The sequence below is a fragment of the Oncorhynchus mykiss genome, chromosome 17 (assembly GCF_057628025.1).
Source record: "Oncorhynchus mykiss isolate SJ-2025 chromosome 17, ASM5762802v1, whole genome shotgun sequence".
In the NCBI taxonomy this organism is placed as follows: Eukaryota; Metazoa; Chordata; class Actinopteri; order Salmoniformes; family Salmonidae; genus Oncorhynchus; species Oncorhynchus mykiss.
Window position 1 is genome coordinate 1,586,186 of NC_143038.1, and position 11,286 is coordinate 1,597,471.

Sequence of the window (11,286 nt, forward strand, 5' to 3'; positions counted from 1 at the left end):
TAATGTTTCACTGTTAATTTCTGATGGTTTATTTTCCTTTTGTTCATTATCCATTTCACTTGCTATGGTAATGTAAACATATGTTTCCTATGCCTGTAAAGCCCTTTGAATCAAATTGAATTAAAGGACAGTGTGTGTAAGAGAGATAAAGACTGTGAGAGAGAAAGAGAAGCAGAGAGAGAGAGAGAGAGAGAGAGATAGATAGATAGATAGATAGATAGAAATACGACATTATAAAATTCATGTACACAAACAAGTGTGTGGTTAAAATTGGAAAAAAAACAAATTTCTTCCCACATGGCCGTGGGGTGACACAGGGATGCAGCTTAAGCCCCACCCTCTTCAACATATATATCAACGAATTGGAGAGGGCACTAGAACAGTCTGCAGCACCCGGCCTCACCCTACTAGAATCTGAAGTCAAAGGGTCTACTGTTTGCTGATGATCTGGGGCTTCTGTCACCAACCAATGAGTGTCTACAGCAGCACCTAGATCTTCTGCACAGATTCTGCCAGACCTGGGCCCTGACAGTAAATCTCAGTAAGACTAAAATAATGGTGTTCCAAAAAAGGTCCAGTCACCAGGACCACAAATACAAATTCCATCTAGACACCATTGCCCTAGAGCACACATAAAACGATACATACCTTGACCTAAACATCATCGCCACAGGTAACTTCCACAAAGCTGTGAACGACCTGAGAGACAAGGCAAGAAGGGACTTCTATGTCATGAAAAGGAACATAAAATGTGACATACCAATTAGGATCTGGCTAAAAATACTTGAATCAGTTATAGAACCCATTGCCCTTTATGGTTGTGAGGTCTGGGGTCTGCTCACCAACCAAGAATTCACAAAATGGGACAAATACCAAATTGAGACTCTGCATGCAGAATTCTGCAAAAATATCCCCAGTGTATAACGTAAAACACCAAATAATGCCTGCAGAGCAGAATTAGGCCGATACCCGCTAATTATCAAAATATAGAAAAAAACGTTAAATTCTACAACCACCTAAAAGGAATCGATTCCCAAATCTTCCATAACAATGCTATCACCTACAGAGAGATGAACCTGGAGAAGAGTCCCCTAAGCAAGTTGGTCCTGGGGCTCTGTTCAAACACAAACACAGTGTTAAACTACCATATCTATTGGGTGAAATACCAGTGTGCCAAAACAGCAGCAAGATTTGTGACCTGTTGCCACAAGAAAATGGCAGCCAGTGAAGAACAAACACCATTGTAAATACAACCCATGTTTATTTTTATTTATTTTCCCTTTTGTACCTTAACCACTTGCACATCGTTACAACACTGTATATTCAGTATACACATAATATTACATTTGTAATGTCTTTATTCTTTTGGAACTTCTGTATGTGTAATGTTTACTGTTCATTTGATGTTTTATTTCACTTTTGTATATTATCTACTTCACTTGCGTTGGCAATGTTAACATATGTTTCCCATGCCAATAAAGCAGAGATAGTTAGTGTGAGAGAGAGGGAGAGAGAGAGAGAGTCAGCCCAAATGACCACTTCTACTGTAGCCTTCCCAGGGGTTTCCAGGCTTACCAAGAGAGTAAGGATTTTGTGGTTTCCCTTTGTCATCAAGGGTTCACGATCTGCCAACTGCTCACATGGACACTAGAATGCTATCCACTAGAAGGCTGTCCCATGATCTACAGTCCCAACAATGTTGTGAATCTCTAGTTTACACTGAGTGTCTGTGAATCCCATCAGCACAATCTTCTTCTCCTCATTTCTCTCTTTCACCTTCATCCCCAGAAGGGAGGAGCAGCGTATTGATCTCTGCAGGTCAGACCCTGCCAGACACACCTTCTGTACAGGATCATTGGGAGGCTGTTCTTTGTCCAGAAGAAGCGATAACCTCCTGGGGCCTCAGCCAGAGGCCCTTTTCAACCTCAGTGAGGGGCCAACCAAGCCGCTTAGCATTGCTGACAGCCTGGCTAGACTGCAGAGTTAAACCGAGGATGTCATTGCCTAGGCGATATCCTTCCACTCCATAATTGTAGATCAGTTCAGCCATGAAGTCATCATCCTCTGGCCCAATGCCGACCATTGTCTTGGTCCATTTTCCATCACAAGGGCCCTTACAAGATGCCTTCTTTAAACTCTTTGTAACGCAAATATTGTGACGCAAAATCTTCATGCTGAGCACATCTGGGTAAAAATGTGGCCGTTTTGCTTCTGTCACCCACTTTGAAAACGAAATGCAAGGCTCGCCTCAAAGCCAATGTAATCCAAGTGAGTTTGCTGTGTACTGTACAATTATATATCACGCTCAGTTTGTCTACGTTGATTGAGGGTCCTTGCAATTGATTGCCGTATAGAGAAGTGAAAGGGAAAAACAGAAGAAACCACAGAGAAATGAGAGAAAAACACCCTATGAGGCATGATCATCATCATTGTTTTAATTTTCTCTGATCCTGACTACGTTTCCCATTACCCTTTGCTGCCGTGACAGCAGTAACACATTTCCTCAAATGGAAACGCTTCTTCACACTCAGCTGGTCTAACCCCACCGTCACCTGGAACACAACAGCTGACCTCAAGAACTTATCAACATCAAAGGAATCTGCCAATTTGACAGATTTCCCAAAAGTCTGATCCAGGAACCCATTTACATCCTCTAAATTGTAAATTGAGTCGTCACCAGCTGCTATCATATCAACAGAGATGTCCATATCCTTCTCCTGATCCTCCTCAACTGAGGCCACAGACCACTGACTCCCCTCAGCCACATCCCTCTGAACACTCCCCACTTGCACCCCATCACTCGTACCGGGCATCTCCTCCACTACCTGGGAGACTGGCCCCACCTGAACCCCATTACCCATAGTGGGCATCTCCTCCACTACCTGGGAGACTAGCCCCACCTGAACCCCATTACCCGTACCGGGCATCTCCTCCACTACCTGGGAGACTAGCCCCACCTGAACCCCATTACCCGTACCGGGCATCTCCTCCACTACCTGGGAGACTGGCCCCACCTGAACCCCATTACTCATAGTGGGCATCTCCTCCACTACCTGGGAGACTAGCCCCACCTGAACCCCATTACTCGTAGTGGACATCTCCTCCACTACCTGGGAGACTGGCCCCACCTGAACCCCATTACTCGTAGTGGGCATCTCCTCCACTACCTGGGAGACTGGCCCCACCTGAACCCCATTACTCGTAGTGGGCATCTCCTCCACTACCTGGGAGACTAGCCCCACCTGAACCCCATTACACGTATCGGGCATCTCCTCCACTACCTGGGAGACTAGCCCCACCTGAACCCCATTACCCGTACCGGGCATCTCCTCCACTACCTGAGAGACTAGCCCCACCTGAACCCCATTACCCATAGTGGTCATCTCCTCCACTACCTGGGAGACTAGCCCCACCTGAACCCCATTACTCGTAGTGGACATCTCCTCCACTACCTGGGAGACTGGCCCCACCTGAACCCCATTACTCGTAGTGGGCATCTCCTCCACTACCTGGGAGACTGGCCCCACCTGAACCCCATTACCCGTACCGGGCATCTCCTCCACTACCTGGGAGACTGGCCCCACCTGAACCCCATTACTCGTAGTGGACATCTCCTCCACTACCTGGGAGACTGGCCCCACCTGAACCCCATTACTCGTAGTGGACATCTCCTCCACTACCTGGGAGACTAGCCCCACCTGAACCCCATTACCCGTAGTGGACCTCTCCTCCACTACCTGGGAGACTAGCCCCACCTGAACCCCATTACTCGTAGTGGACATCTCCTCCACTACCTGGGAGACTAGCCCCATCTGAACCCCATTACTCGTAGTGGACATCTCCTCCACTACCTGGGACACTAGCCCCACCTGAACCCCATTACTCGTAGTGGACATCTCCTCTACTACCTGGGAGACTAGCCCCACCTGAACCCCATTACTCGTAGTGGACATCTCCTCCACTATCTGGGACACTAGCTCCACCTGAACCCCATTACTCGTATCTCCTCCACTACCTGGGAGACTGGCCCCACCTGAACCCCATTACTCGTACTGGGCATCTCCTCACCAGTCTGGGGAATTGCCTCCCCAAATCCATTACCTCCTACAACAATACTTTTCTGCTGCATAACAGACTACGTTCTCCTCTGGTACAAGCTGCAAGTCCGTACCCTCAACACGAACAGCTTGTTCCTCAGCAACAGGTGCTTGTGATTGCTCAATCACTGTCGGACCACCTGTCCCTACATCAGTGGACCCAGGCGTTACGAGGACCACCTGTCCCTACATCAGTGGACCCAGGCGTTACGAGGACCACCTGTCCCTACATCAGTGGACCCAGGCGTTACGAGGACCACCTGTCCCTACATCAGTGGACCCAGGCGTTACGAGGACCACCTGTCCCTACATCAGTGGACCCAGGCGTTACGAGGACCACCTGTCCCTACATCAGTGGACCCAGGCGTTACGAGGACCACCTGTCCCTACATCAGTGGACCCAGGCGTTACGAGGACCACCTGTCCCTACATCAGTGGACCCAGGCGTTACGAGGACCACCTGTCCCTACATCAGTGGACCCAGGCGTTACGAGGACCACCTGTCCCTACATCAGTGGACCCAGGCGTTACGAGGACCACCTGTCCCTACATCAGTGGACCCAGGCGTTACGAGGACCACCTGTCCCTACATCAGTGGACCCAGGCGTTACGAGGACCACCTGCACCCCTCCCTCCGCCTTCTCCCTTTTCGGGCAAGCATGTCGCTTATGGCCAACATCCCCAAACTCAAAACACCGTTGACTACCCGTACTAGCATAAGCCATACACAGTCTGCTGTCATACTTTAAAACAATAACTCCAAAGTCTGCTCCGGTGAGTCCAAAAACAAACACCTGTTGCCGTAACGACATAACCTGTTTCAAAGCCGGGTGTGAAAGACATAACCTGTTTCAGAGCCGGGTGTGAAAGACATAACCTGTTTCAAAGCCGGGTGTAAAAGACATAACCTGTTTCAGAGCCGGGTGTGAAACGACATAACCTGTTTCAAAGCCGGGTGTGAAACGACATAACCTGTTTCAAAGCCGGGTGTGAAAGACATAACCTGTTTCAAAGCCGGGTGTGAAACGACATAACCTGTTTCAAAGCCGGGTGTGAAACGACATAACCTGTTTCAAAGCCGGGTGTGAAAGACATAACCTGTTTCAAAGCCGGGTGTGAAAGACATAACCTGTTTCAAAGCCGGGTGTAAAAGACATAACCTGTTTCAAAGCTGGGTGTAAAAGACATAACCTGTTTCAAAGCCGGGTGTGAAAGACATAACCCGTTTCAAAGCTGGGTGTAAAAGACATAACCCGTTTCAGAGCCGGGTGTGAAAGACATAACCCGTTTCAGAGCCGGGTGTAAAAGACATAACCCGTTTCAGAGCCGGGTGTAAAAGACATAACCCGTTTCAGAGCCGGGTGTGAAAGACATAACCCGTTTCAGAGCCGGGTGTAAAAGACATAACCCGTTTCAGAGCCGGGTGTAAAAGACATAACCCGTTTCAGAGCCGGGTGTGAAAGACATAACCCGTTTCAGAGCCGGGTGTGAAAGACATAACCCGTTTCAGAGCCGGGTGTGAAAGACATAACCCGTTTGAGCCGGGTGTTTGCAACCCAAAGGGACCATTTTAATTCAACTTGCAAACTTCCCAAAATGCAATAACTTTTTAAAGTAATGATAACCTTAATCATGCCTAGAAAAAGGAAAACCGGGTGATGTAATTTTTGTATTGTTTATCCATTTCACTTGCTTTGGAAATGTAAACATATGCTTCCAATGCCAATAAAGCCCTGAAATTGAATTGAGAGGGAGACAGAGAGAGAGAGAGAGAGAGATAGAGATAGTTAGAGAGAGAAAGAGACAGAGATAGTTAGAGAGAGAAAGAGACAGAGAGAGAAAGAGAAAGAGAGTGAGCGAGAGAGAGTGAGCGAGTGAGAGAGAATGAGAGACAGAGCCTGAGAGACAGACCCTGAGAGACAGACCCTGAGAGACAGAGCCTGAGAGACAGAGCCTGAGAGTGAGAGAAAGAATAGAGAAAGAAAAGAGAGAAAGAGACAGAGATAGTTAGAGAAAGAGGGAGACAGAGAGAGAGAGACAGATACTTAGAGAAAGATGAGGTGGAAACTGAGCTGCACTTCCTAACCTCCTGCCAAATGTACGACCATATTTCCCTCAGATTACACAGAATCCACAAAGAATTTGAAAACAAATCCAATTTTGATAAACTCCCATATCTATTGGGTGAAATTCCACAGTGTGCAGTCACAGCAGCAATATTTGTGACCTGTAGCCACAAGAAAAGGGCAACCATTGTAAATACAACCCATATTTATGTTTATTTCTTTTCCCTTTTCTACTTTAACTATTTGAACTTTGTTACAACACTGCATAGGCATAATACGACATTTGCAACATCTCTATTATTTTGTGAGTGTCATATTTACTGTTGAAATGAATTGAAAGAGAGAGATAGTTAGAGAAAGACAGAGACAAAGAGAAAAATAAAGAGAAGCAGAGAGAGAGTCAGACAAAAAGAGAGAGATGGGTAGGTAGAGAGAGAGAGAGGTAGAGAGAGAGAGAGGTAGAGCGAGAGAGTCAGACAAAGAGAGAGACGGGTAGGTAGAGCGAGAGAGAGGTAGAGAGAGAGGTAGAGAGAGACGGGTAGGTAGAGAGAGAGAGAGGTAGAGAGAGTCAGACAAAGAGAGAGACGGGTAGGTAGAGCGAGAGAGAGGTAGAGAGAGAGAGAGGTAGAGAGAGAGAGGTAGAGAGAGAGAGAGAGGTAGAGAGAGAGAGAGGTAGAGAGAGAGAGAGGTAGAGAGAGAGAGAGGTAGAGAGAGAGGTAGAGAGAGAGAGTCAGACAAAGAGAGAGACGGGTAGGTAGAGCGAGAGAGAGGTAGAGAGAGAGAGGTAGAGAGAGAGAGGTAGAGAGAGAGAGAGAGGTAGAGAGAGAGAGAGGTAGAGAGAGAGAGAGGTAGAGAGAGAGAGAGGTAGAGAGAGAGGGGTAGAGAGAGAGAGAGGTAGAGAGAGAGAGAGAGGTAGAGAGAGAGAGATAGAGAGGTAGAGAGAGAGGTAGAGAGAGAGGTAGAGAGAGAGAGTCAGACAAAGAGAGAGACGGGTAGGTAGAGAGAGAGAGAGGTAGAGAGAGAGTCAGACAAAGAGAGAGATGGGTAGGTAGAGAGAGAGAGAGGTAGAGAGAGAGAGAGAGGTAGAGAGAGAGGTAGAGAGAGAGAGTCAGACAAAGAGAGAGACGGGTAGGTAGAGCGAGAGAGAGGTAGAGAGAGAGGTAGAGAGGTAGAGAGGTAGAGAGAGAGAGTCAGACAAAGAGAGAGACGGGTAGGTAGAGAGAGAGAGGTAGAGAGAGAGAGTCAGACAAAGAGAGAGACGGGTAGGTAGAGCGAGAGAGAGGTAGAGAGAGAGGTAGAGAGAGAGGTAGAGAGAGAGAGAGGTAGAGAGAGAGTGACAGAGAATGTGGGGGATTCTTGAGTAAAACACTTTCCATCCATCCAGGAACAGTCGTGCCAAGCTTGTAAATAATGAGCTAAAGCAATGAGGTAAAGGCCCGAGCACTAACGTCTTAAATTCGTTATTGATTTGGACGGATCGGCCAGAGCTGCCTCCCGACTCTCAAAACCAGAGAGTTGTTTTTTTTAATATATATATGTATTGACATATTTTCAATTTCGAGAAGAACACATTTTATTACACTTCAACAGAGTGAGAGAACAAACATAATAATAAAATGTAGGCATATAGGTGTAATATAGTGTATTTATGTGTCAGAAAATGTAATCAACTCTGGGGGTTGGCGTTTGTGTACTATATCATGGTGGCTGGACTTGTGACAGTCATTATTGTTTATTTAGTAAAAGAAATGTGTCACATCCCACACACTTGCATGCTTATGGGCAGGCACAATAGGCACACTCTCACACACACACCCCTCACTGTCCCATCCCGTCCCCCCATCACACACTCCACTATACGACATCACACACTGCAACAAGAGCAACTGGAAAAATGATGCCATTATCCCTGCAACACAAACATTAATAACGTTTCCATTGACACCGTCGCCAGCCATGACCGCCCGCCAGGCCAGATAACACACACACACACACACCCACTCACCCCCCCCCCCCACACACACACACACATCTAACACGGATGGTGTAGTGAGCCATTTTGCACCATTTATCTTGGTGCCTGTTTATTTTGGGTATATCACTCACACAGTGCAGCTGTTGGGAGGGTTAATGACATCTCACAACCTCCCCGCCTGGCCACACCACACGTCCGTCCGTCCGTCCGTCTGTCTGTGTGTGTGTGGCTGACCCGTATTGTGTGGCTAATGTGGTTGTGGTGGCCATTAGCCCAGGGCATGACCTCTCACTCTTTTTTTCTCACCTTCGTTTTTTACTCTCTTTTTCTCTCTCTCTCTCCCTTTTTCTCTCTCCTTGCTCTCTCACTCGTTTGCTCTCTCGCGCTCTCTCCCTCTAGCTTTGTCAGGATTTCTATCACTCTTCGGTCTTTCTCTTGATCCATCTGTCTCCTTCTCTTCTTCCCTCTCACTCATTTTCTTTTTCTCATAGACACTTTCTCTATTTTCCTCTTTCATATTCCCTTTCACCCCTCCTCTCATCAGAACCCTTTTACAGAGCTCACCAACAACATCTCACGGTTTGACTTCAGTATTCAACGTTTGTCAAGGGGGGAGGGGATAACCGCCCCTTTTTGACAGTTAAATATAGGCATTCATTCTGAATGGTTGAGTTAAGGGTTAAGGTTTGGGATAGGGTTCAAGACCTGCCTAGCACTGGCATTGAACACATGACCCTCGGAGCCCCGAGCTCGCAGCTTATCCGCCATCCACATCGCCCTTGCCGCAAGCCTACTTGATGGTAATGGAGCTCACCGTTGCCTCTAATGGCCGGTTTTGAAGGCATCTCCCGACATCCTGGGGACATGGATGAACGTCGAATATCGCCTTGGATCTCGAGTGACCTGACTGCCCTCACACTCCGTCTCTCCTCAGAACCCTTTTTTTCCCAGATCACAGGGCTTTAGATGGATTTTGTTGTCCTTTCATCTCTCTCTCTCCCTCTCTTTCTTCCTTTAACTCTCCCCCTCTCTTTCCCTCTATTTCTTCCTTTAACTCTCCCCCTCTCTCTCCCTCTCTTTCTTCCTTTAACTCTCCCCCTCTCTCTCCCTCTCTTTCTTCCTTTAACTCTCCCCCTCTCTCCCCCTCTCTTTCTTCCTTTAACTCTCCCCCTCTCTCCCCCTCTCTTTCTTCCTTTAACTCTCCCCCTCTCTCCCCCTCTCTTTCTTCCTTTAACTCTACCCCTCTCTTTCCCTTTCTTTCTCTATAGACGTGCGTACACCCGCGGTGTGGAAGGCTTTGCGGAAAATAAACCTATTTTCACTCCATATTGTTTTTCTCAATACCCAGACTTACTCAGCCCTAAAGGTCCACATATCTATTACCGAGAAGGGAGAGAAGGCTAGTGCTCAAAGTGGGATTACAACCCTGAGTCAGAACATTAATAAAGTCTCCAAGTTTGAGAAATAAAAGTCAACTTTGGTTGAAGAGCACAGATGCATGTTTTAGCATAGCTGCTCAATCAAGTAGAAATCTTAATGTCTTAAAAATACCATTATACTCTCTTCTCTCTACGGACGTGTTTTTCTATTTCACCCTCTGTTGCTACCTACCAGAGCGATTGAGTGGAATTCATTCATAATGGGTAGGCTTGCAAAGCTACTGGCTATTTAGCAAAGTTACCGCAATCTTCAGTAATTTTGGTAATGAACAGAAAATCTATGGCAATCTATCAGAACTTGGGTCATTTATAATTGAATAACAAAAACATATATATTCATATATAGTAGTAATTTATTATATCTGTGTCCATATTATCCATGACTTTCTAGTACATAGATCACACTATTCAAGAGAAAATAGATTATTCTTTTCGTTAATGATGCTAATCAACAATGACATGATTGTCAATTAACTCTGCAACTCTGCAACTAATGACTTTTTTCACAACTGACACCAGTTTGACACCAAAACATTTACAACAAATACATATTGATATAGTAAAAAAGTTTGTGTAAAAACATGTAGGGATATTTCATACTGAAACCCTCAAATTAAACACCAATCACTAAGTTGATGGTTTATATTTCAGATAACGTTTTACAGCTTTGTCAGCTTTACAACTTTTTTTTATCTTATTCAATTATTTTATATATTTTACATGTGATAAGGCCACACATATTTACATACCTGTGACACTGTGAAGTACCCTAAAGAGCCACTAGATGTGATGTGATAGATTAGATCAAATCCTTATAGTTTAGTGCTAAACTTTGAAGGTCTCCAGTAATATACCCTCCTTTTGAAATCCTAGTTATGGGTCTCTGGGATATTGCGGCTGAAATATTGTCACATTAAGCCTCTTCTTCCTCGTCGCATTTATCCCATCACCATGGAAACCATCTCCCAGAAGTCCTCTCTCTGTACAGAGAGAAGAATGATAATTGTGAGCTAGACTCGGCTGGAAGTAAAGAACACCCCTCTCCACGTTTCCCAGACTCATAAAACTAACTTCAGGGTTTCATTTGATTAGGTGAGTAGTGTTGTCTTTTGTCAACATTCTTCCCCAGCGTGATGATCCATAGGCTACAATGACTGTGGGGACTTTATGCTGTTTCGCTTCCTCTATCTACACTACCGTTCAAAAGTTTGAGGTCACTTAGAAATGTTCTTGTTTTTGAAAGAAAAGCACTTTTTTGTCCATTAAAATAACATCAAATGGACCACAAATACAGTGTAGACATTGTTAATGTTGTAAATGACTATTGTAGCTGGAAACGGCTGATTTTTTTATGGAATATAAGGCGTACAGAGGCCCATTATCAGAAACCATCAATCTTGTGTTCCAATGGCACGTTGTGTTAGCTAATACAAGTTTATCATTTTAAAAATGCTAATTGATCATTAGAAAACCCTTTTGTAATTATGTTAGTTAGCACAGCTGAAAACTGTTGAAAACTGAAACTGGCCTGAAAAAGCTGAAAACTGGCCTTCTTTAGACTAGTTGAGTATCTGGAGCATCAGCATTTGTGGGTTCGATTACAGGTTTAAAATGGTCAGAAACAAAGAACTTTCTTCTGAAACTTTCTTCTGAAACTTCTAGTTCTGAGAAATGAAGGCTATTCCATGCGAGAAATTGCTCCCTTCACA

General features: G+C 45.5%; 1 pseudogene; it reads right to left on the reverse strand.

Moving 5' to 3' along the window:
- LOC110487268 (glyoxalase domain-containing protein 4 pseudogene) overlaps positions 1-2,188 on the reverse strand; it is a 28,856-nt pseudogene extending 26,668 nt beyond the window's left edge.
- Positions 2,189-11,286: the final 9,098 nt, after the last annotated feature.